The sequence below is a fragment of the Bidens hawaiensis genome, unplaced genomic scaffold (assembly GCF_021521415.1).
Source record: "Bidens hawaiensis isolate Kalapana, Puna unplaced genomic scaffold, B.hawaiensis_p1.1 tig00058758_1, whole genome shotgun sequence".
Lineage (NCBI taxonomy): Eukaryota > Viridiplantae > Streptophyta > Magnoliopsida > Asterales > Asteraceae > Bidens > Bidens hawaiensis.
This window is the reverse complement of record NW_027500572.1, coordinates 1-27,398: the sequence shown is the minus strand read 5'-3', so window position 1 is coordinate 27,398 and position 27,398 is coordinate 1. Positions and strand designations below refer to the sequence as shown.

At 35.9% G+C, this 27,398-nt stretch overlaps 3 long non-coding RNA genes across 4 annotated transcripts; all 3 read left to right on the top strand.

Annotated features, from left to right (window-relative positions):
• Positions 1-2,613: 2,613 nt before the first annotated feature.
• Positions 2,614-4,153, top strand: LOC143602365 (uncharacterized). Of its 2 annotated transcripts, none has more exons than XR_013147826.1 (3): positions 2,614-3,818; positions 3,921-3,965; positions 4,063-4,153. It is a non-coding gene; the product is annotated as an uncharacterized LOC143602365 (long non-coding RNA). The 2 variants fall into 2 exon arrangements; XR_013147827.1 differs by having other exon boundaries at positions 2,614-3,822.
• Positions 4,154-12,809: 8,656 nt separating this feature from the next.
• Positions 12,810-13,323, top strand: LOC143602361 (uncharacterized). The gene is made up of 3 exons (XR_013147824.1): positions 12,810-13,057; positions 13,159-13,203; positions 13,301-13,323. It is a non-coding gene; the product is annotated as an uncharacterized LOC143602361 (long non-coding RNA).
• Positions 13,324-23,199: 9,876 nt separating this feature from the next.
• Positions 23,200-25,023, top strand: LOC143602363 (uncharacterized). Its single transcript, XR_013147825.1, has 3 exons — positions 23,200-23,339; positions 23,420-23,568; positions 24,475-25,023. It is a non-coding gene; the product is annotated as an uncharacterized LOC143602363 (long non-coding RNA).
• The last annotated feature ends 2,375 nt before the right edge of the window (positions 25,024-27,398 follow it).

Genomic DNA, 27,398 nt, shown 5'->3' with positions numbered 1-27,398 from the left:
ACTCCCACCATAGAAAGCAGGATCTTGATTTTCTTTGGAGGATTTTTGACACTTAAGATCATATTCTCTAGCTTCGATCTTTTGTAGAAATTCAAGTGTCGTCAAGTCTTCATTAAGAAAATAATCATTCTCTGTCAAAACCATTAGAAACGTTGAGTAGGAACTTGGAAGCACACTTTTAATAGTGTCAATTTTATCTCATTCAGAAATTTCCATTTTCATCTTGTCCATTTCAGCAATTAAATGACTAAATCTTGTAGTCATCTCTTCAACTGTTTCTCCTTTCAATAAATTAAAGTTTCGAAACTGAAACTTGAGCATCACTTTCTTACTCTCAGCTGTGTTTCCCATGCTTCTCATACGCAGATGTTGAAATAAAGACGCACATCTCTTGATACTACCAACTTGATGAAAGATATTTTCTGGTAATGCCATAGTCAAAGTAGAATATGCTTTTATCTCGATTTCTAAAGCTTTCTTCTCTTCTTGTGAGTATTGAGAAACGGCTTTAGGAGTATACCCAATAGTATCATCACCAATCATTGGTGCAACATAAACTTCATCAAGACAATATGAGCAGTCAGGATGAACATATCCCAAATGTGCACGAAACCGAGGTTCCCACTTGGCAAAGTCACTGAACTTCATCAATCTTGGACATTTAGAATGTGAACCTATCTCGGTATCAAGTTGTAACATCTGTTGCATCAACATGTTTTGAGACGCTAATGCATACATACCGGCCATCTTTGAAAAATTTCAAAAAATTTAAAGGGTGTGAACAGTTATAGCGAACTGTGAATAATGTTTAACGAATCAATAAACAAGTATAACGAACTATGAATAGTGTAGCGAATCAAGTCTTAACGAAGTTAAGACTGATCAGTAACGAAGTACCTTAACGAATGAGGTGAGTGTTTTAGCGAATCAAAAGTCAACTTAACAAGTCACAAATAAGGTTAACGAATCACCCAAATGGCGAATGAGATGAAGGTTTAGCGAATCACAAGTCAACTTAACGAATTGACCAAACGAATTGACCAAGTCAACTTAACGAATTGACCAAACGAATTGACCAAGTCAACTTAACGAATTGACCAAACAAATCACAAAGGAATAGTTTAACGAATCAGATGATAATCAGTAACGAATCACTAAGAAATGCTTAGAGAATTAATATAATGAATCAGCTACAGTTGATTAGCGAATCACACTATAGCGAATCAGGTTGTTACAACCGTTTGTAACAAACTCTGACACCTTATGCCACGTGGCAAAGGTTGTTATGACACAAATCCCAAGAAGAACACGTGTCACACGAATCGGTTAATATAGTTAACGAACTAGATAACACGAATCAATAACTCACACGAATTGGCTAACGAACAAGGTAGCGAAGTAACACTATTGATAACGAATCACAGATAAACCTATAGCGAATCACCATGAAGATGATAGCGAATCACGTTCATCTTCAAATCTTCAAACATTCAAAGTAATTTTCAGAAATTATGAAGATCAACCCAAAAACTCATAAATACCAAATCAGTAATCCTACTTCGTTTCTCAACCAAAACACACAAATAACCAATCAAAATCCTCGTAAAGCAATTCCGAATCCAATACACATAACCTCGTAACCGATTAACACCTTAACCAAATCAAATTGGACAAAAACAAACAACATGTTTCGGACTTAAACCGAAATCAAAATCAAATCACTCAAATCCAAATCAAACCTCAATTCCTCTAAACCACACCTATCCATACCTTAACCAATACGAATTCCAATCAATCCGTCTATAATTCAACCAAAATAAACACAAATTGATTCAAAATCAAACAAAAACCGAAAAACTTAATAACAATAACAATTAATACACCAAATCAAGTGTAATGAGCACCAACAGCTCTGATACCACTTGTTGGTTCCCGGATTAACAGTCGATAACAATAAAACAGATCTCAGATCTGTGAATTATCCGATTACCACTATTAAAGATCTAGCTCATAATTAACCTTGATTTAACGTTCTGTATGTGTATATATATTATCAATAATGTTAAGATGAAGCTTGAGAGAGAGTAATTACTCAAAGCTTTTCTCTATAAACTTATATCTCTCAAAACCTTTTTTTTACAAGTGAACAGTTGTTCACTATATATAGAAGGCGACCTGGTTCGCTAACATCTCCTAGCGAACCAGCTTCCCCTTCGTTACATAACTTAACAGAACGAACCACCCCCTGATTCGTTAACATCCCCTAACGAATCAGGAGGGAATACATTATAATGTCTTAGTTCGCTAACATCCCTAGCGAACTAGACTTAACCTTAACGAACTAGATAAATATAAACATTAAATATTACATTAATTATCAAATAAACATTAACGATAAATACAAAGACTCTAGACGCAAAACTGTGCACTAACACTTGCTTCAAACACAACTTCTACCTCAATCTTCTTCTTCATCTCTTCCCCTTCCTCTACCCTTAACCGGGTATAGTTAAAAATTAGATTTCAGACCCGACAACTTCATAGCGTCGCTGCCGGTTTTGACCACCCTTCTACATCTGTTTATTTTCTCTCTCCATTGAAGACTCCGTCCGTTCAGGTTACCATCTCCAGTTCATCTTCTTCTAGGGTTTCACATTTCTCTTTTGATTTTAGATATTTTTCAATTAGGGCTTTCTTAATTACACTTCCAAAATGGCCTCCAAGCTTCTCGCATCCACTCTCCGCCGCTCCGTATCCTCTATCACCCACCACCGCCCTCTCTCCAGCGCCGCCGCACCCCACGACGACACCACTGCCGGAATCTTTATTTTTTCGATTTCCTCTACGAAGAAACCACCGCCTCATGGTAACACTGGTATCGTGAGAGCTAAGTTCAGGTCCAATCTGCCAACTAAATCCATGGTAATTAAAGTTTGATTTATTGTGTGTTGACTTTTTTTATTTTGATTTTCACTTAATTTGTGATGGTTTGTAGGGATCTAGGGTGAGAGTGTTCATGTATCCAAGTAACATTTAAGGTACTTTTATTATTGTTGTTGTTATTATAGATTTGTTATAATTTGTGTCGGAATCTTTATTTTTTTCAAATCTCCCGCCGACCACTCTACGAAGACACCACCGCCGGAATCCAAATGAAAGGCGTCAAACCGTTGGTGATGAGATTCTACTGGTTGAATGGGTAAGTTTATAATAACCTATTCAAATTTACATAATTAGTCATCTTTACTTTATTTTATTAAATTTAAATTCATTGCTCTTTCATCTTCATATGTTTTCAGGCTCGACCACCTCTGAATCAAGCGCTTAAATGAAGATTTTGATAAATTGGTAGACCCAATTCATTGTTCTTCTTCATCTTCATCCATGTTCTCGCCGCCGTAGACATCGTTTGTGCGGCGGGTAAAGGTTGGTTTATGTTATTTTGTAATTTTTTGATATTATCTAACTTTATTGATATATGATGTAAACTTTATAAATCCAACTTACTTATTGTTTTTTTCAGGACCAAATGGTGAAGCGTACACCTTGTATCAATGCACTGTAAGTTTCCGTTCATTCACATTAGATGCATAATAATTATTAATCAATTAGGTGGTGGTGGCTAACTTGATCCATAAATTTGTGCAACCTTTGATGCTAAATGAAAAAAAAGGAGATTGAAGAGGCTAGAATGTTGTATGTATTTTATTTGATTTTCAAGTGAGCTATATTATTGTTGTATGTATGCAGTTTTAAAAGATTTGGAGTGTTTGAATCTTGATTCGTGAAGAATTGGAGTTGAAGGTTTTATTCATTTAGTAGGTTATTCTTTTATCAACTTTTTTTCTATTATGTTGGTAAGGTTAATAAGTTAATAAATTTATCAGTGATATTTTGTTTCAATTTTTGGTGTTTTTAAGGTTCCATCTGTGAAATGTGTTATGGATATCTTTCCTTTGTCTAAGGTATTTTTTGGAATCATATATATTTATCTTATTTAATAGTTTTCTCTATTGTTTTTGGTATATTAATGTTTTGATTGTTGTGATTGCAATTTGGTAGGCTTGATTGAAACATATATTAGGGGATTCAAGAGAGATGGTACAGAAAGTCTCATTTTCTCTCTCAAGCAAGCGACTCCTCAGCTAATTAATCAAGGTATGTTTTGATTTAGCAATTATGTAAATATGTATGTAATTAATCATCGATCCAACCCTAAACTCACAATGACATCACTCTATTGATAGTTTAGAGGTGTAATTTTAGGGCTATATGTTTTATCATTCCATCAATTTCTTAGTATTTATGTTCTAATTTATTTCAGGTATGAAATTATTAATTTGAAATCGTCATTTTCATAAAAATATGGCAATTGCGTAGCATACTACGTTCAAGTAATGTAAATGATTGGCTATTCATATCTAAGATGCAAATTTTCTTGTAAGGCTATATATATTTGTTGATTTGTTTTTATGAAAAATGTCTCAATATTTAGATTCGGTTTAAGTCTTCAAAATGATAATAATTAAAAAAAAATTTAAAATTTACTTTCTCATATTGTGTATGCACGTCATATTGTATATCAACAAATTTGCGCTTATAATAAAATTTGCGTTTTTAATAAAAATTTTATATTAACAGTCACTCAATATTGTCCCCTTTTAGATTTCAAGTGACTGTTATATTGATTGCACTTTATATTTTTAGTTTGTAGAATGATGAAGATGACTTTGAGGACACATGCTTTTATATTTTTAGTTTTTCCGGTTCAGTTGTGACGGTTTTTATACTATGTGCATTTTCGTTCTTTGGTAATGCTAGCATTGTTTAAAAAATATGTTGTGTATGAGAGACTTTTTAAATATTGTTTTTTTAAAACCATTAGTTATATGATTATATGTTGTAGAGTAAGAATAATAAAAAAACACAGCAAAATTGATGTGGAAAAAAGTCATATATGTAGCTTATAATTTTTAAAAGTCTCTTATTAATTTTATATTTAATATTATTAAAGGGTTATGATTATTATTTTTCTAAACAAATATTTTTTTTAACATATGTCATATGTTTTTTATGGCAGGTTTATGGAATGATGCATGGACAAAGCCTAATAACGTTTGGCAACAACTAAAAGGCAATGTTTTTGAAGTAGCAAAACGGGCCGGGTCGGTGGTCAAAGACAGATGTTCATTTTTTAGCAGCCAATGGACAAAACAGCCAATGCATGAACGTCTTGACTCAACTGCTACTGATATAAGTTAATATGCATATTTATATGTATTTAGAAATCATCTCATATGTTGCTTATTGATGTGCTAGAAACAGTCAATAAATTATCAACTAAATTAAACAAGTAATAAAAACAAAACTTAAGACTCAACTACACAAAACACCGGCAAGTGAACCGGTCAATTCTACTAAAGCTAAGTAAGTCCGGAATATCGAACCCACAGGACTCTATAAATTACGTTAATTAACTAATTAGACTCGACTTACGACACGACTATTTATTATTAATATTTTAAGAGGGATTTTTAAACTAATAATAAACTAAGATTCTAAGAAAGTAAATAAACAAGTTAACGAGAAACAAGCAACTAAACACAAGATCGAAACCAATCTGAGAAGGAATCTACCTATATAAGAATCCCATGTATCAACAATCATTAAGCAATGGACAAATAACATGATTATGGAAACTGATTTCTAAACATATTCATCTGACAAAACCCTAAGGACCCTTGACTGAATCAAGCGAAATCCCGAAGAACAATTATTAGATTATTAAGCAATCAGTATTATTGATTTCCGCAAAGTCATCAATTAGGGTTAATTAATAGTATCTATAGCAAGCAATCTTACGAAACACTAAACCTTAGATAAATTGATAAACTAACATGACATCATGAACATGGATAAACACAATAAGCAAGAATATTGTCACAATCTATCCTAGCATGCAATTGACCAAGACACACGAACAACTCCTCACCTTACAGCTATTGGAATTTAGCAAAACATTTAAAACCCTAACCAACTATCAACAAGCTTCTATGTTCTATTAAGCCTATTCAACCATAATAATAAAAACACCAAGTAAAGATTAAACATGAACCCTGAATCTAAGAACACAATCAATAGATAAAAGATCCATGTGAAGCAATAGTTAACAATCAATCAATATAACAAATACTTATACGCATCATGAAAACAAAATCAAGTCTTTACTATTAAATAACGACATCCATAATCAAACAATAGTCCAAAGCAAGAATCAAGTCTCAAACATGTTCATCAAACCTAGGTAGACATGAAGTCTAGCCTACAATCATTATTAAAAACAATCCTAAACAAGTCTTAAAAACAAAGAGGAAAGACATCAAGAATAATGAACAAGGAACGAAAGTTAGAGCGATAAAACCCTTTGCGATTGATCCTCGAACACCCGGATGAAAGCTCTCTCAATCCTCTTTGGTTCCTAGCTTCAAACAACCTTCAAACCCTTGGTTTTTGACTCAAAATCGGCTGCCAAAAGTTGTAGAATCAGATTGGTTATAAAGATGTATATATAGAACGCATAATGGGCTTGGACTTGCAAAAACGAGTGACCAGAAAGGCCTAGGCGCCTGAGACTGAAAACTGCCTTTTCCCTAAGCGCGGCGCGGCGCCCCCGGGGTGAATTTTCGGTTTTTGCAATTATTTCTTGTTTATTCATGTTAGGCCCCTTTCTTGAACTCCAAGTAACGATGAGAAACTTCTAAAACTTCTTTTCCTTGACTCCAAAGCCACCATCTACATGAAAACAAATCTAAACTCTCAGTGAACTAATCATGTAGTCATTGACGAGTAAAACGAACATAAACTTCGCATGAAATGATAGAAAGAATTAAGTTTAACATGCAAGACATCAAAAGAGTTAAAACACGATAAATATATAAAAGTTGACTCAAAACCTTAAATAATAAAAGATAAACGAAACTCGAACTAAAACGAACTCAAAACATTAAATAAACAAAACTTTACACGGGATTCAAGATGTATAAATAGACGTATATCAAATATCCCCACACGTACTCTTTTTTTGTCCCTGATAAGTCTAATGCAGTTGGATCAGAATCGGAAAATATAGTCTAACAAACATATAGGTTAAATTTTTAATGCTCAGAAAAACGCAAAAACCGCGATCACCGATATTGTTGTCCACTTAAACCCATGCCTTAATCTTTACCGGGACAAATATGATCCGACAATTTTTACTCAGTGGTTTACACAACTAAGACCCGCTTATTTTCAGCTTTTACCGGACCAGACCACCCCAACTTGACTTAAACCTCAAAATTAGCAGATTTAAAACTTTTGCTGCTCTATTTTTTTTTCATGAATAGCTAAGACGGTCAAGGGTATTGTTTATCCACCTAAGCTTAAGCATCAAAGTCTATCAAGCAGCCATTAGATACGATTAAGGTTCAATTATTTTATAGCTAGTGTTCCCCACAACATGACATACCCCCGTTATCAAGCAACACCCCGAAACGCATGCAAAATTTCATCTGTAGGGCTTACATGTAGCGTGTCCCTTGTGGTCCGTTTCTTAATGGTAATGAGTCGCAAGAAAGGGGACCCCACATGGCTAACAGCGTGGATGATCAAGTCTGTAGTGAATTTTGTACTTTTGTACTCTTGTGATCATGTTTATAGACTTATAAGGGTTTGTTCTTTTTGGCTTAATTTTAAATATTCACAACCCCACTTAGGAATTGTGAATACCCAGATGAATAGTCGGCATACAAACCCATGGTCTCCGGACCCGAAGCATCCCATCAATACAGGATTTAAGGTTATAAAACCATACGCCGATGAGGTGTAAAACACTAAGCTAGCAGTTTTAAGTTTATATCACAGGCTACACGGCATACTCTAACGTTAAACCTACCCAAGCATCATATAATAACGTATTCAAATTTTAAAACTCATGATCCATTTTTCATACCAAAAATTGAGGCTTAAGTATGGCCCGGCCTTTCATTACTTATCTTCCACGGACAAAACGCTTTACCCACAAGAGATTTCCGACCCATTTGATCAAATTTGCCATTTCATTTTCAAGGCTGAGCCTACCGACACATCCCAAGTTAAGTGCGCTTTCTATTATTTATCTCATATTATTAGTAGTTTGAAAAACCGATTTCCGATAAATATCATCATCTCCCACTTTAACGTAAAAAAAACTAACTTCAAGGGACATATTTTAGAACAATTTTCAAAATTTTTTTTTAAATTTTTTTTATTTTTTTTTATTTTTTTATTTTTCAAAAAAAACTCAATTTAAACTACGACTCAAATATTCTATCCCTACACTTAAATATTGCATTGTCCTCAATGCAAGGATAAGGACTACTCAAAATAAAAATAAAATAAAAAATAAAGTCGGACTACAAAAAACTAAAAACCTAAAAAATTAAAAACAAAAGCAAAAAGTTAACAAGCTAGATAAAGGAAAAGACTTAGCTGGTAATATGCGCATGAAACATGATGCCAAAGTCTTCTTCCATGAATGCCCTCCAACTACGAACGTGCTCAGCAAATGGTAACTCCTTTTTTCACGAACGTAAGCGGCAAAACAAAACAAACATATCTAATAATGTATCTTATCAAAATGATAGATATTATGCAATTAAAGTGTTTCAATCAACCGACAAATAACACATGAATAATTAGCAGCAAATAAATAAATAAAAAGTATACGGCTCGGCTGCTCCATCCCCACACTTTGTCTTTTTCATTAAATTCTTTCTTGGGGACAAACTCTCTAGCTCAAAATCTTCAAACTAGCCAAGCTCAAAACCACAAAACAAAGTCGAACTACAAAAACTACGTTAGCGACTCGATGACTCGTATAAGACTCGGACAACTAGACTTAAAAACATGACTCGAAAAAAATAAACTAAACACAAGGAATCACACCCGAATGATAAAACAAGGAATTGGTGAAAAATTGTGAAATAATGGAAAAATAAAAAAAAAATCAGAATATTGGTGCAGAGGGGTGCCGCGCCGCGCGGAGGGCATGCCCTTCTTGCGGTCGCGGGACGCCTAGACCGAGCTCTAGGCAATTTTTTTTATGTTTTCTTCCGTCGCGTGCGCCTAGGCCAAAAAGTATCCCCGTCGCACGCGCGACGGGGTGTTTTAACAGAAAGTTTTGAAGTTTTGGTGCTTCCTTTTGCCTTAGAAAAAATTTGGAAAATTACCAACTCTTTCCTACGCCCATTTTATGTTATTTCAACGTATAAAACTTACCTGGCACCTCTTGAATTCTCGTAAATTCCTCTCTCCATGATGGTGATGATTCCTTGGAACGACTCGACGACGCAACGAAACAAAGAAAATAAAGTAAAGGAAAAAATCTACAAACTCTACACTTGAGTTTTCACTTAAAAACCCATGCTATGCGAATCACGTGGCGGACCGAGTGGAGCTTCCTCCACCTCGGTAAAACTCCAATGCCCTCAAAGATACCGAATCACGATCCGACCATTCATCAACCTTTGTCTTCTTCTCTTTAACACCACGAACCCTCTCAACCTTACGCTTTCCACCACCCCGTTCTCTAACACACTTTACCATTACCCGAGAACTCGAAACCTTTCGCTCCTTCCCCACACTTAAACTCACCGAACGGTACTCGTCAAGACTTGGATCCATGCCCGAAATAGATGATTCTATCAAGTAAACTGGGTGACATGGATCAATGAGACCGTCTTGACCACTCGGATGTCTCATGGACTTAGCCAAATAAATGGCACTATCATCACCGGCTCTAAGAGTTATCTTGCCTTCAAACACATCGATGATTTCCCTAGCGGTACGTAAGAATGGACGACCCAAAATGATAGGAACTCTCTCGTTGGCCTCCATATCTAAAATAACAAAATCAGCGGGAAAAACCAGATTATCTACCTTAACGAGCAAATTTTCCACGACACCCCTCGGATACTTAACGGAACGATCGGCTAAAGACAACGTCATACGAGTAGGGGTGAGCTCTCCGAGGTCTATCTTTTCATACAAAGAATATGGCATGAGGTTTATGCTAGCTCCAAGATCGGCCAATGCTAGACATGTCGTGTCACTACCGAAAAGGCATGGAATGGTAAAATCGCCGGGGTCGGGTAATTTCTCCAGTACTTTATTAAGAACCACCGCAGAACACTCTCCATTTAGCGGTACAGTCGACAGCTCCTCCAACTTATCCTTTCTTTTAAGAAGGTCTTTCAAAAATTTGGCGTATTTAGGCATATGTTGGAGAACTTCAATGAACGGGAGGTTGACATTCAATTGGCTAAATATATTAAGAAAATGCCCGTAATCTTTCGTATATTGTTGATTCTTTAGACAAGCGGGATATGGGACATAGGCAGGGTTAATGATGTGTGTTGGTGGCCGGACTCCAACTGTCTTCTTCTCGGTGTTTTTCTCAACTCGCGGCTCTATAATTGTTGTTGTACTTTGTGACTTACCCGGAGCCTCTAACTCTATCTCCTCATCTATCAACTCATCGTCCTGATTTTCCCTAAGTTCTCTACTAACTACCTCTGGACCAAAAACCCTACCACTACGAGTGGAGATAGCGTTCAATTGAGCAGCCGGATTAGTTTGGAGGATACCCGAAAACTTACCTGGGGGCCTTTCTTCTAAACGACGAGCAATATCACCAACCGTCCTTTGAATATCGAGAATAGAAGATTGTTGATTCTTGATTAGCAAATCGTGGTCGGCTAACTTTTTCTGTGTAACTTGATATCTATCCAAGATTAGCTTCATCATCTCTTCCAAACGCCCAAGTCCACCATTCGAATCCTGCACATTATTTTGAATATTAGTATCATCGGTGTTATTATTATTAAAATACTGACCTTGTCCTTGATTATAAGAGTTTTGAAATCCGGGTGGTGCACCCGACGGACGCCAGTTAGCATTACTCTGATTCAAGTTCTTGTAAGTATTCCAGCTCTGATTATTGTTGTTGTAATTGTTGGGAAACCTATTCTGACCAGCAACAAAGTCGACCTGTTGATTCATCACCGGGCACTCTAACGTACCATGTCCACCTCTACAAAACTCACACCTGTCCACCTTGGCCTTCAGCTCCTTAACCTCTCGAGTTAGTGATTCCAAAGCAGCAGCCACACAAGTATCCAGATTAACCTGGTGTACACCTCTAACGGATGAGGATGTACTGCTGACGGGAGTGGAATTCCCGCGTCGTGGCCCTTTGGCGAGGTCTGATTGAGCGAAGCTCTCAAACATCTCGTTACATTCGGCGACATTCTTCCTAGCCAGTAGACTTCCTCCCGCGGCCGTGTTGAACCGAACTTGGGTTTCGTAGTTCAACCCATTGTAAAATATCTCCACGAGAGCCCATGGTGTGAGACCATTCTGTGAGCATCGAGACAACAAGATCTGAAAGCGCTCCCAAGCATGAGAATATTACTCATCCGGCTCCATGTGAAACGAGTGAATCTGATCGCGAAGAACAGCCGCTTTCACCGGTGGGAAGTATCTCTTGATAAATGCAGAACGTAGTGCTTCCCAAGTGGTGAACGTGTCAGGTGGCTGCGTGTCAAGCCAAATAGCTGCTTTACCTATAAGTGAAAAAGAAAAAAGATGTAAGAAAATTGCATCTTCAGTAGCACCTTGCAATTTAAAATTTTTCAAAACGCGGTAAAGTCGGTTAATATGAGCTGGCGCATCCTCTTCATCGTTCCCATGAAATTGATTAGTTTGAACGATGTTGTTCATGACGTATGACGGAATCTGCCACGAGTTGGGGTTGTCGATCGCAGGGACAACGATGCATTGCTGGTTTCCGGTTAAGCCATCGAAGGCTTGAGCAGCAATTGTTCTGTCGTCGGCCATTTGAACGTCTAGTTGACTTCTCGGACTTTTCGGTGGTGAACTGTGCAGAGATGAATTTTGTGACGATGGAGAAAATTCAAGATCAGCTGGTGGTGTTACTTGCGAACGAAGATGTGGCATAAACCTTAAAGACGCAACGGACTAAGTGAGTAGACTAAAAATAAAAACTAAACTAAGTTAAACCAAAATTTAATTAGACTCCTACGACTCAAACGAAAATAAAACAAATAGCACGTATATAGCAAATAAGTCCAATTAAAACTAAATAACGCAATAGCCAAGAGTCCCCGGAAAGGGCGCCAAAAATTTGATGTGCTAGAAACAGTCAATTAAATATTAACGAAACTAAACAAGTAATAAAAACTAGAAAGAAACTAAACAAGTAATAAAAACTAGACTTAAGACTCAACTACACAAAACACCGACAAGTGAACCGGCCGACCACTCTACGAAGACACCACCGCCGGAATCCAAATGAAAGGCGTCAAACCGTTGGTGATGAGATCCTACTGGTTGAATATGTCAGTTTATAATAACCTATTCAAATTTACATAATTAGTCATCTTTACTTTATTTTATTAAATTTAAATTCATTGTTCTTTCATCTTCATATGTTTTCAGGCTCGACCACCTCTGAATCAAGCGCTTAAACGAAGATTTTGATAAATTGGAATACCCAATTCATTGTTCTTCTTCATCTTCATCCATGTTCTTGCCGCCGTAGACATCGTTTGTGCGGCGGTTAAAGGTTGGTTTATGTTATTTTGTAATTTTTTGATATTATCTAACTTTATTGATATATGATGTAAACTTTATAAATCGAACTTACATATTGTTTTTTTCAGGACCAAATGGTGAAGCGTACACCTTGTATCAATGCACTGTAAGTTTCTGTTCATTCACATTAGATGCATAATAATTATTAATCAATTAGGTGGTGGTGGCTAACTTGATCCATAAATTTGTGCAACCTTTGATGCTAAATGAAAAAAAAAGGAGATTGAAGAGGCTAGAATGTTGTATGTATTTTATTTGATTTTCAAGTGAGCTATATTATTGTTGTATGTATGCAGTTTCAAAAGATTTGGAGTGTTTGAATCTTGATTCGTGAAGAATTGGAGTTGAAGGTTTTATTCATTTAGTAGGTTATTCTTTTATCAACTTTTTTTCTATTATGTTGGTAAGGTTAATAAGTTAATAAATTTATCAGTGATATTTGTTTCAATTTTGGGTGTTTTTAAGGTTCCATCTGTGAAATGTGTTATGGATATCTTTCCTTTGTCTAAGGTATTTTTTGGAATCATATATATTTATCTTATTTAATACTTTTCTCTATTGTTTTTGGTATATTAATGTTTTGATTGTTGTGATTGCAATTTGGTAGGCTTGATTGAAACATATATTAGGGGATACAAGAGATATGGTACAGAAAGTCTCATTTTCTCTCTCAAGCAAGCGACTCCTCAGCTAATTAATCAAGGTATGTTTTGATTTAGCAATTATGTAAATATGTATGTAATTAATCATCGATCCAACCCTAAACTCACAATGACATCACTCTATTGATAGTTTAGAGGTGTATTTTTAGGGCTATATATTTTATCATTCCATCAATTTCTTAGTATTTATGTTCTAATTTATTTCAGGTATGAAATTATTAATTTGTAATCATCATTTTCATAAAAATATGGCAATTGCGTAGCATACTACGTTCAAGTAATGTAAATTATTGGCTATTCATATCTAAGATGCAAATTTTCTTGTAAGGCTATATAACTTTGTTGATTTGTTTTTATGAAGAATGTCTCAATATTTAGATTCGGTTTAGGTCTTCAAAATGATAATAATTAAAAAAAAAAATTAAAATTTACTTTCTCATATTGTGTATGCACGTCATATTGTATATCAACAAATTTGCGCTTATAATAAAATTTGCGTTTTTAATAAAAATTTTATATTAACAGTCACTCAATATTGTCCCCTTTTAGATTTCAAGTGACTGTAATATTGATTGCACTTTATATTTTTAGTTTGTAGAATGATGAAGATGACTTTGAGGACACATGCTTTTATATTTTTAGTTTTTCCGGTTCAGTTGTGACGGTTTTTATACTATGTGCATTTTCGTGCTTTGGTAATGCTAGCATTCTTTAAAAAATATGTTGTGTATGAGAGACTTTTTAAATATTGTTTTTTTAAAACCATTAGTTATATGATTATATGTTGCAGAGTAAGAATAATAAAAAAACACAGCAAAATTGATGTGGAAAAAAAATCATATATGTAGCTTATAATTCTTAAAAGTCTCTTATTAATTTTATATTTAATATTATTAAAGGGTTATGATTATTATTTTTCTAAACAAATATTTTTTTTTAACATATGTCATATGTTTTTTATGGCAGGTTTATGGAATGATGCATGGACAAAGCCTAATAACGTTTGGCAACAACTAAAAGGCAATGTTTTTGAAGTAGCAAAACGGGTCGGGTCGGTGGTCAAAGACAGATGTTTATTTTTTAACAACCAATGGACAAAACAGCCAATGCATGAACGTCTTGACTCAACTACTACTGATATAAGTTAATATGCATATTTATATGTATTTAGAAATCATCTCATATGTTGCTTATTGATGTGCTAGAAACAGTCAATAAATTATCAACTAAATTAAACAAGTAATAAAAACTAGACTTAAGACTCAACTACACAAAACACCGGCAAGTGAACCGGTCAATTGTACTAAAGCTAAGTAAGTTCGGAATATCGAACCCACAAGACTCTATAAATTACGTTAATTAACTAATTAGACTCGACTTACGACACGACTATTTATTATTAATATTTTAAGGGGGATTTTTAAACTAATAATAAACTAAGATTAAACTAAGAAAGTAAATAAACAAGTTAACGAGAAACAAGCAACTAAACACAAGATCGAAACCAATCTGAGAAGGAATCTACCTAGGTAAGAATCCCATGTATCAACAATCATCAAGCAATGGACAAATAACATGATTATGGAAACTGATTTCTAAACATATTCATCTAACAAAACCCTAAGGACCCTTGACTGAATCAAGCGAAATCCCGAAGAACAATTATTAGATTATTAAGCAATCAGTATTATTGATTTCCGCAAAGTCATCAATTAGGGTTAATTAATAGTATCTATAGCAAACAATCTTACGAAACACTAAACCTTAGATAACTTGATAAACTAACATGACATCATGAACATGGATCAACACAATAAGCAAGAATATTGTCACAATCTATCCTAGCATGCAATTGACCAAGACACACGAACAACTCCTCACCTTACTGCTATTGGAATTAAGCAAAACAGTTAAAACCCTAACCAACTATCAACAAGCTTCTATGATCTAATAGGCCTATTCAACCATAATAATAAAAACACCAAGTAAAGATTAAACATGAACCCTGAATCTAAGAACACAATCAATAGATAAAAGATCAATGTGAAGCAACAGTTAACAATCAATCAAGATAACAAATACTTATACGCATCATGAAAACAAAATCAAGTCTTTACTATTAAATAGCGAAATCCATAATCAAACAATAGTCCAAAGCAAGAATCAAGTCTCAAACATGTTCATCAAACCTAGGTAGACATGAAGTCTAACCTAGAATCATTATTAAAAACAATCCTAAACAAGTCTTAAAAACAAAGAGGAAAGACATCAAGAATAATGAACAAGGAACGAAAGTTAGAGCGATAAAACCCTTTGCGATTGATCCTCGAACACCCGGATGAAAGCTCTCTCAATCATCCTTGATTCCTAGCTTCAAATAACCTTCAAACCCTTGGTTTTTGACTCAAAATCGGCTGCCAAAAGTTGTAGAATCGGATTGGTTATAAAGATGTATATATAGAACGCATAATGGGCTTGGACTTGCAAAAACGAGTGACCAGAAAGGCCTAGGCGCCCGCCACGGCAAACTGCCTTTTGCCTAGGCGCGGCGCATGTCACACCCCGACCAAAGGCGGATTATACATCGGGGCGCCACATATTGTTTCATTACCCGTGACACTATTGGGTGTCAATATTTATTAATACACATTTATCGCGCTGCGCGCAGCGCAACACAAGATAACATAAATCAACAAAAATCATTATATAATAAAGCAAAGTATTCGATCAACATATACTTGTCTTGATACATTTTAATCTAGGTCCAAAATAAAAGAAAACTTCCTACGTATCCACAAGCTCCAAAACAGCTACTGCAAACCTGAACATGTGTTAAAATAAACGTCAAACACTTGCGTGTTGGTGAGAAATCAAGTTTAATGCAATACAGTAAATCTGCGCGCAACACGTGTATGTCTAGAGTTTAGCAAGGGTGTAATCAGATTGTGATCAAGCCTAAGATAGATCATAGCTCATAGTTCAATCCGTGCTCCCAATTGAGCACAAAAACGAGAAAACATACAGTGCAAGTGTAAACAAAGAAAACCGTAAACGATAGGTCTCCCGTGTTCATCCAATGGATCCATGAAAACTTCGGAATAGGCCGAACAAAGCGGTTAATGATACACACATACAAATAACAGCCAAGTAAACATCCTCAACACATGGGATACTGCGCGACTAAAGTTCATAAACAGTTTAAGACTCTAAGTTTGTATGAACACATGAACATCCCAAAACATTAAAAATAAAAAGGGATTAGGTACGAGATAACTCACATGATAAACGGTGCGATGAAGATAAATAAAGCAAGAACCAAACAAGCAAAGTTAACCTATAAATAAGATTATCGGTTTAACGATTGGTTTTAGTGTCTTGATTATAACTAACCATAGGTAATATGCATCGATTTATTTAAACAAATTATAAACATTTACTAACCGAGATCTGGGCAGAAAAGAAGAGAAAGAAAAACAGAGGCAAGGAGAGCTGGAGTTATGTTGACGGCTGTGCTGCAAGGATCTTCAGCAGGGAGAAAGAGAAGAGATTAAGTGTCTGTGTGTGAAATGTTAAAGAAAATGGCTGGGTATAAATAGGCAAACCCTAGGGAACATAATCCCGGAAAAAGGGGAAAATATCTCACCAAATCTAAGCAAAAGATATGGCAGCAGGAAAAGGGGAAAAAGCTGTCAGGTTACTGTTCACAGCACATGGGATATGTCAGGCAAACACTGTTCAAGATAAGGAAAAGATCTCAAAAGATATTGTCAGTCACCTTTTTCTGTCAACCAATAGGATTGACGCGCATGCTGCGCCGAAAGTAACTTTTCAGACACAAAGCAAGTTAGGTCAACAGCCCAAAAGATAAGATATCACCAAAGGTAAACGGCTGGATAAATCAAGATAAAAGACACAAGACTTAGCGCGAGAAAGCTGAGTGCGCGAGCGCGAAGGCACACACAGAAGGCTGACATAGACAAACCTTAGCGCGCTGCGGGAAGAACCACAAATCCTTAGCGCGTCGCGGAACGAACTGAAATCCTTAGCGCGTCGCGGGAAGAACATAAATCCTTAGCGCGTCGTGGGAAGAATTACAATTCTTAGCGCGCTGCGAGAAGAACTACAAATTTACAGCGTGTCGCGGGAGGATCTACAATTCTTAGCGCGTCGCGCGGAGAAGTATCATTCTTAGCGCGCCGCGGGAAGAACTATAGTTCCTAGCGCGTAGCGCAGGAACAGTCAATCTTCACGCAGGCTTCCTTGTAAGGAGTTTAGCGCGTGGAGCTGCGCAGACATCCTTAGGCGGGAAGAGCCAAAGGACAAGCAAGGAGTTAAGAGAAAAAGGGGTTCAAGGCTCAAGGGTTAAACAAAAAGGGGGGGGGGGGATGGCGACAAGAGAAAAGAAGGCGGGACGGCGGAAAGAAAAGAGAAGAAGAGGAAGGAGAGGCGGAAGAAACATTTTAAAAATATATATATACATAAAGATTTATTAAAGGTTAGATTTATAAAGATTATAATTAATTTTTTAAATCATAAAAAGAATCGGATCAGAAAACGGGTATCTGGGTCGGGTCGGATTCGGGCAGATGTTACAGTCTCCCCTACTTTAAGAAATTTCGTCCCGAAATTTATCTCGAAGTAGGATGCGCAAAGAAAAGGTACGGGGATAAGGTCAATCAAAAAAAAATCGTTTTCATTAAGGTTAAGCGTGCAATCCATGATTATAAAGTTTATTAAAATAGTTTCGCCATTAGCCAATTCAACAGAAGTTTTCCTTAAGTTAATGCGCGGTCGCGCGAGCTTCTGCTCAAACGCGCGAGAAATAAAACTATCGGCACCAGTAACAAAAAGTATAGATGCGTAACGCCCGTTAAAAAAATGTACCATTAACTACGTCATTAATCGCTTGCGCTTGGTGCGCGGTTATATTAAAAGTTTGTCAGCGCGTCACTTGGTTCGAAATTTGGTTCACCGGATTCGCTTGCGTAATCTGTACTTGTAGCCTCGGGCACGCGTTCCGGAAGTGACTGGGATCACCGCAGTTAAAGCACGATCTTGGTTGGGGATTCTGGTATGTTGGTTGTGGGTTCTGCGGGTAGGTTGGTGATGTTTGCACAATTGGGTTGGCGGGAGGGACTCTACAGTACTCAGCAGAGTGACCAGCGCGGCCACATTGGTTACATTGCCTACACGAGGCTTGAGTTGGGTGATGAAATTTACAGGTTGGGCAGAAGGGCTGATTTCCTGTGTAGGGTTTCTTAGTTGGCGGGGTAGGGAGTGCAGGATTAGTTAAGGCATAGTTATGGACTACAGGGGGAGTTGGGTAGGTAGACAGTGGGTTAGGCGCGTATACTGGAGGTTGGTAAAGGGGTTGCTGGACAACGAGTGGGTTAGTAAGCGCGTAAGCTTGATGATTGGTTTTGCGCCTTCGTTTATGGTTTGAGGGTTCTGGCTTGGTTTCTGTTGGTTCTGGGTCAGTCTTGGTGGGTTTGGTCTTTTCAGTTCCCCGCAGGAACAGGGTTCCTGTTCTGACATGGTTGTCGCTGAGCACAGCGGCCAACTCGATGGCGTCAGAGAGGGTTACTGGGTTTCTCGCCCATACAGAATCTTGAATTTCCATGGGAAGACCCCCAAGAAATTTTTCGATGGCTCGGCGGGAAGGGGTAACAAGGTGAGGGACAAGCAAACTTAGTTCGTGGAAGCGCGTCGCGTACTCGCGCGCTTCGCCACTGTACTGCTTCAAGTTCCAGAATTCCTCCTCAAGGCGCTTGACTTCGTTGGGAGGGCAGAATTCTCGCGTCAGAAGTTCCTTGAATTCCTCCCAGAGCATGCTAGAAGCAACCTCTGCGCCACGCGCATGAGCTACTCCGTTCCACCAAGTAAGCGCTCTAGATTCCAGGACACTTGAGGCGTATAAGGTTCGTTGGTTTGGAGGGCAATGGGTATGGAGAAAAGTGTTTTCAATTTTCTCGAGCCACTGGAGCATTATGGTGGCTCCTTCAAGTCCTTTGAATTTCGGAGGGTTACCCGCATTAAAGGATTTAATATTGTAACCAGAGTGGTTGATATTGTTTTGGTTTAAGGCTTGGGCTATCGCGGCGGCCATTTCCTGGGAACGTTGCTGCCTACGTCTGCGCGCGGCTTCTCTCCTCTGATAACGAGCTGATAGTGGAGGCATTCTATAAAAGTTCTAGTTTTAGTTAATATCATGTTATGAGAAACCGTTTTAGCGCAAAGTATAACCTTGTTAAAGCTTGTTTCGCGAAGTTAGTTGCTAACAAAAGTTAAGGTAAAGTAAATGACTTTATATGCAGACTTAATAAAGGTAACAAATTCGAATCGAGAATCGACAATTCATGTATCACCATGACCTTCCGAATTCTCAATTTAAAAAAAAATTATACGAGCAAACGGGTATTGGAGATTGACGATTCATGTATCACCATGACTTTTCAATCCTCAATATAAAATATACAAGTAAATAAGCATTGGAGATTGACAATTCATGTATCACCATGACTTTTCAATCTTCAACTTAAAAATATAAAGTAAATGGGAATTGAAAGTCAACTATTCATGTATCACCATGACTTCTCGGGTTTTCAATTCCAACAAACGAACATAAATAAAAATCGAAAGATCGCGGAATAAAACATAAAATCATATACTGCGCAGGCGCGAGCATATTTATAAATAACGAGTAATTAACAATAAGCGCGCAAACACGAGATTTCTCTCATGCGCGAGAGGGGACTTAAGTTTTCTAGGTCGTTACGTCTAACCACCTATCCTAAAGTCAACGAGCTCTGATACCAATCTATCACACCCCGACCAAAGGCGGATTATACATCGGGGCGCCACATATTGTTTCATTACCCGTGACACTATTGGGTGTCAATATTTATTAATACACATTTATCGCGCTGCGCGCAGCGCAACACAAGATAACATAAATCAACAAAAATCATTATATAATAAAGCAAAGTATTCGATCAACATATACTTGTCTTGATACATTTTAATCTAGGTCCAAAATAAAAGAAAACTTCCTACGTATCCACAAGCTCCAAAACAGCTACTGCAAACCTGAACATGTGTTAAAATAAACGTCAAACACTTGCGTGTTGGTGAGAAATCAAGTTTAATGCAATACAGTAAATCTGCGCGCAACACGTGTATGTCTAGAGTTTAGCAAGGGTGTAATCAGATTGTGATCAAGCCTAAGATAGATCATAGCTCATAGTTCAATCCGTGCTCCCAATTGAGCACAAAAACGAGAAAACATACAGTGCAAGTGTAAACAAAGAAAACCGTAAACGATAGGTCTCCCGTGTTCATCCAATGGATCCATGAAAACTTCGGAATAGGCCGAACAAAGCGGTTAATGATACACACATACAAATAACAGCCAAGTAAACATCCTCAACACATGGGATACTGCGCGACTAAAGTTCATAAACAGTTTAAGACTCTAAGTTTGTATGAACACATGAACATCCCAAAACATTAAAAATAAAAAGGGATTAGGTACGAGATAACTCACATGATAAACGGTGCGATGAAGATAAATAAAGCAAGAACCAAACAAGCAAAGTTAACCTATAAATAAGATTATCGGTTTAACGATTGGTTTTAGTGTCTTGATTATAACTAACCATAGGTAATATGCATCGATTTATTTAAACAAATTATAAACATTTACTAACCGAGATCTGGGCAGAAAAGAAGAGAAAGAAAAACAGAGGCAAGGAGAGCTGGAGTTATGTTGACGGCTGTGCTGCAAGGATCTTCAGCAGGGAGAAGGAGAAGAGATTAAGTGTCTGTGTGTGAAATGTTAAAGAAAATGGCTGGGTATAAATAGGCAAACCCTAGGGAACATAATCCCGGAAAAAGGGGAAAATATCTCACCAAATCTAAGCAAAAGATATGGCAGCAGGAAAAGGGGAAAAAGCTGTCAGGTTACTGTTCACAGCACATGGGATATGTCAGGCAAACACTGTTCAAGATAAGGAAAAGATCTCAAAAGATATTGTCAGTCACCTTTTTCTGTCAACCAATAGGATTGACGCGCATGCTGCGCCGAAAGTAACTTTTCAGACACAAAGCAAGTTAGGTCAACAGCCCAAAAGATAAGATATCACCAAAGGTAAACGGCTGGATAAATCAAGATAAAAGACACAAGACTTAGCGCGAGAAAGCTGAGTGCGCGAGCGCGAAGGCACACACAGAAGGCTGACATAGACAAACCTTAGCGCGCTGCGGGAAGAACCACAAATCCTTAGCGCGTCGCGGAACGAACTGAAATCCTTAGCGCGTCGCGGGAAGAACATAAATCCTTAGCGCGTCGTGGGAAGAATTACAATTCTTAGCGCGCTGCGAGAAGAACTACAAATTTACAGCGTGTCGCGGGAGGATCTACAATTCTTAGCGCGTCGCGCGGAGAAGTATCATTCTTAGCGCGCCGCGGGAAGAACTATAGTTCCTAGCGCGTAGCGCAGGAACAGTCAATCTTCACGCAGGCTTCCTTGTAAGGAGTTTAGCGCGTGGAGCTGCGCAGACATCCTTAGGCGGGAAGAGCCAAAGGACAAGCACGGAGTTAAGAGAAAAAGGGGTTCAAGGCTCAAGGGTTAAACAAAAAGGGGGGGGGGGGGGGATGGCGACAAGAGAAAAGAAGGCGGGACGGCGGAAAGAAAAGAGAAGAAGAGGAAGGAGAGGCGGAAGAAACATTTTAAAAATATATATATACATAAAGATTTATTAAAGGTTAGATTTATAAAGATTATAATTAATTTTTTAAATCATAAAAAGAATCGGATCAGAAAACGGGTATCTGGGTCGGGTCGGATTCGGGCAGATGTTACAGCGCAGCGCCCCCTGGGGTGAATTTTCGTTTTTTGCAATTATTTCTTGTTTATTCATGTTAGGTCTCTTTCTTGAACTCCAAGTAACGATGAGAAACTTTTAGAACTTCTTTTCCTTGACTCCAAAGCCACCATCTACATGAAAACAAATCTAAACTCTAAGTGAACTAATCATGTTGTCATTGACGAGTAAAACGAACATAAACTTCGCATGAAATGATAGAAAGAATTAAGTTTAACATGCAACACATCAAAAGAGTTAAAACACGATAAATATATAAAACTTGACTCAAAACCTTAAATAATAAAAGATAAACAAAACTCGAACTAAAACGAACTCAAAAAATTAAATAAACAAAACTTTACACGGGATTCAAGATGCATAAATAAACGTATATCACTTATTTTCATTTCAGGGTGGTTTGACCCACTTACATGCTCAAAAGGAAGAAGCAACATAAGCACATGACCAAGATAATGGAAAATAAAATAATCAAAGAAAATGGTAAGTTTTCATGGCTCCTAATTATACTTTCTAAATATTTACAAAGAGTTGCATAATAATAATGTGAAGGGCAATTCGGGAATTCGGGAGTTAGATGGTTGGGTAAGAAAATTTTTTATCATCAACTTAACTAAAAATTATTTGGTCCATGTTAATATTTAGTTTGATTTTTGGGATTTAAGAGGTGATATATTTTATAACTAGATCAGAGACAATCCTGGAATTGTAATATTTGTTTATTTTTATATGGAGAGTAGGTATGTAAATCAACCGAACATTCAGTGAACTATTTGTGAACTGTTCGACATAAAGTTTGTTTATGTTCTTTTACTTAATAACGGACAAACATGAACATTAATATTTAGCTTTTAGTTATTTTATCATTAATATTTATAATAAATATTATTATTATTATTATTATTATTATCCATTATATATTTATTATATTAAATAAACATTATTATATTTATATAAATAGTAAGCTCTTTTGGACTCCTTAGAACTTAAATGATGACGTTTAAATATATTCGAATTTCTGATATGCAGGTGTGACTGGGTTGACTCATTTAGATCTGTTTTCTGCAAAGATAACGGATACTGGAATGAAGTATTTACACAGTATGCTACATTTTTATCTCTTAATAAGTTTCTTGAGAATTAGATCAATTCTTTATACTAATTTGTATCTGCTGGTTTAGATGTAGATTTTAAAAACCCAAGGTTCCTGGAATTGGTGGGGGATCAACTGATACTGGTGTGAAGAATATTAAAGATATTCTATCTTTGGTGCTTTCGAATCTTTTATAGAACTACCACCTTACTCATAAGTCTCTAGAATTTATTTCTGGTAACTTTTCTTCACTTTACAATATATATTTTACTGCAAGAAACAGAATAAGAACTTTATTTTAATTACCATTTGAGCAACGAACTTTGTTTTAACCGAGTTTAAGCGTGTAAGTTGTTAATGCGGCACCTGTAGATGCCACACCAGCTGCCACATTGAAACCTACATTTGCAAGAAACATAACTTATATATGGGTTTAATAAAGGGTTTCTTATATTTATATTTTGATTAAATCATCTGGTTACATGTCATTTGTGGCATATACATATAAACTAAAATGGCAAATAAGATGTCACATAAAGATAATCTCCCGGTTGTAGGGATTTGTGTGGGCCGGTTTGGATTGGTTTTGGGCTAAATTTGAGATTTTGGTTTTTTAAAAATTGTCGGTTTCTTGGCAGGGAATAAAATTGTACAACAAATAATGAATTTGGGACCAAATCTTTGATCCAGAATACTTTTGTTAATTAATAATCTATTATTTATTGAACATTTGTACCTAATATTTTTGGGCTACACAATTTACCGATTTTGTAACACTTCTTAAAGTTGTTTTTTCGGTTAAGGTTCTGTTGATTCAGTTATCTTGGTTTGATTTAGTTTTACGGTTTTTTTGTTACAGCGAAAGTGCAAAACCGGAAATGAAATTCTGTTTTTTAGAAAACATAAATCAAATCGTAGGTTTTTCTTGATTTCAGTTATTTCAGTTTTGTGCACATCCCTAGACAGTTAAACTGGCCATTGCGACATTCAGTTGTAATTTGCTAGAATCGGTTCTTATTCAATCATGAAAAACGGTTAAAATTGTATCTTTGTAAATGCAAATTGCCCTTATTATTCTTTAGGTAATAAAATACATGCATATGAAGTATGAACTCTAAACTATGGGTTAATTTGAAATTGCAGAACGTTTCGAATTCCAGGGTATCAAGTACAGGATTACAGCATTTAACAAAGTTTAAGAACTTGAAGTCACAAAGTTTAGAATGAACTAAAGTGACTACAAATGACATAAAGAAGCTCCACAATGCCCAAGTAAACATCGATGGGGTAATTAAATGAATTTCATGATTTGGTGACATGTAGTAGTGGTGTTTGTGTTATGGGTTTGAATGCATGTTGATGAGATATTTAGTGTTTTTTGAATTTGCTTCTTATTACCATATGGAAAAAATGGTGGAAGTTATGTGAATAAATGGCATGTGACCTACATACATCTCTTTTTATGGTAATTGGAAATATTTGAATTGTGCTGGTGGCTTTAAGTTGACTTTATTTACATAAGTCAATACACATAGTATTCTTTGACTTTCAATTTTCAAATAGATTTCGTTGACAAATGTACTATTAACAGATAATGATTTGACTGTTATCAGATATGAGAGTAAATTTGCATTCTTTTGCCTTTAGCTAGAATTCTTTGACCCATCGTACCATTTGAAACCACTTTGAGCATCTACACTAATTGCTTGATTACAAAAAGAGCGAAGATAGAAAGTTTAGTGATAGGGTGCATCTATTGTTAGTGTGATTATTATTTCAATGTTTTAATGGACTTATTTAAAAATAATATAAAACATACGATAGAGTGATATATATACATTTTGGTTGAACTGTTTATGCTTGAATATATTGTGAAAAACATTGTTATTGTGATTAAACTTATTAGTTTGTTACATGTTTCTCACGGAAGAAGCCAGATTTCTCTTAACAACACATGTAACTAATATGTATGTGTAAAATCTAAACAAACTTTTGTAAAAAAATAAATAAATTAAAATCCACGCAAATATATAAACAATTATAGAAACAACACACGTAAATATGCGGGCTATAATATAATACTATTTAATATAAGTATTTTATACCATTAAATTTTGTTTAGTGTTAATGTTTTATTTTAAATGTTCGTTAAATTGTAAAGCATATTCATTTTAAAGTTTATTCTCACATGATTAAAGATTAAGTTTGTTTTAAATTTAGTGTTTTTAATGTTAGATTTGATTTCAAAATTCAAACGGGATACGGGTTTTCTCATAAAATGGGATACGTGGAAGCAATCCTGTACTTGATACCCTAAAAAAATCCCTAATCTTAAGGGTTAGTAAATTTTTACATTAACGTTTAAGAATTATAATTAGATGATTTTGCTAAAAAAAAATTTTTTGTTATTTTTATTATTATTATATTCGTTCAAGTTATATAAGATTTTGAGTGGGCCTTTTGTTTTTCATGTCCCAGTCCCTGAGTTTTTTTCGTATTTTCGGAGACGGCTCTGCAAATGGAAACACAGTTCCAAATTTAACATGATGTTGGCACAATAGCAAATGGAAACTACAAGCTATATGTGTCCAAACTTTATCTTTTAAGTTACTTCGTTACATGTTAATTTGATTTTTAAAATTTCATAATCATATTATCAATATGTTTAAAAAAAGGTTTTTCAACCCGTGTGGCATACGAGCATATAAGCTAGTTATAAATATAATAGTAAAATGATTAGAGGTCCTTTTTTAACTGTATCTACAAATATTTCAAATCAATTTTATAATCAAACTCATGCTCAAAACCCCAAATTCGTATACAAACCCCAAGTCCTAAATTGTCATCGTCCGTTTCGACTAGACTCATTTTGTTAGAATAACTTTTGGGGTTTATCCCAAAAACTGCACTTTAGCATACTCAATTTAAGCTTAGCTTAACCGCCCCTTTGTTAAGGTAAGTTTCGTAATCCCCATTTTAATCTTTATGCTTTGGGGTGTAACATGTATAAGATTTCAATATCTATTCATTTTCACTATAGTTCATCTACGTGTGTTTGCATATGCTATATTTTTTAAATCTTGATTGTTTATGCTTTACATGGCTAACTGCTAATGGAGACACATGCTCATACTCATACTAGTGTGAGGGTCCGGTAGGACGTACGCACCTACACCTCTTAATACTTCAAACTTGTGTCGAAAGAACGGAGGTCCACATTATCAATTATCAATTAGTTTGACTTGGTGCTGACTTGAACGGGACTTTAATTTTTTTTTTCGTATTACTTTTATGAATGGTTGGTTACATACATTGAATAAATGTGAATTATCATTTTCAAACTCATTGTTGACTCGATATCTATTGTAACCATGTTACAGGTTTAAACGTGTAAAGATTGGACATAAAGCAGGACTAGTAGACCTTAGGTTATTAGCAAATAAACAATTACTTTTTTCATGTAGTTGTTATCTTTGTTTGCAACCTTGTATGTATACTTGGGTTTAAAACTTAATTAAATAACTTATGTTATCACATTTAATAGTGTTATTGGCATGCAAAGGCCCAAAGTCATTCATTTAAGAAACAAAGTTCGTTAACTGATCACTCGACAAATTATTACGGTTTTCTTCGAATTAGTCAACCTCTGGGAAGCATGCACCCAATATAATTAATTAGTGATACACAACTTAGGTTTCAACAGCTCAAGCAGCTCCTCCTCTTTCCCACTACAGGAAGAAATGCATAAAACACTCCATCTTCCATCTCTCTCTTGATCAGATTATTCTTCATGCGGATGCCCTCCGGTAAACGTATGCCAGTAATGTAGTGATGCTTCTTGTTTTTCCCTTCGATGAAGAGAGTGTCGTAATCAAAAAACACCCTTACATCCTCTCTATCTATCTCATTCATCTCTAAGGCTACACGTAGGCCTTGCGTGGTTACCTTTATCACCTCGTCTCCAGACATACCCATATATATGTCTAGACATTCAGCAGTCTCTTCCTTATGGATGGAGAAAGAATTAATCGGCGAGCGCATCCCTATTACCCCGCACAATCCCTTGC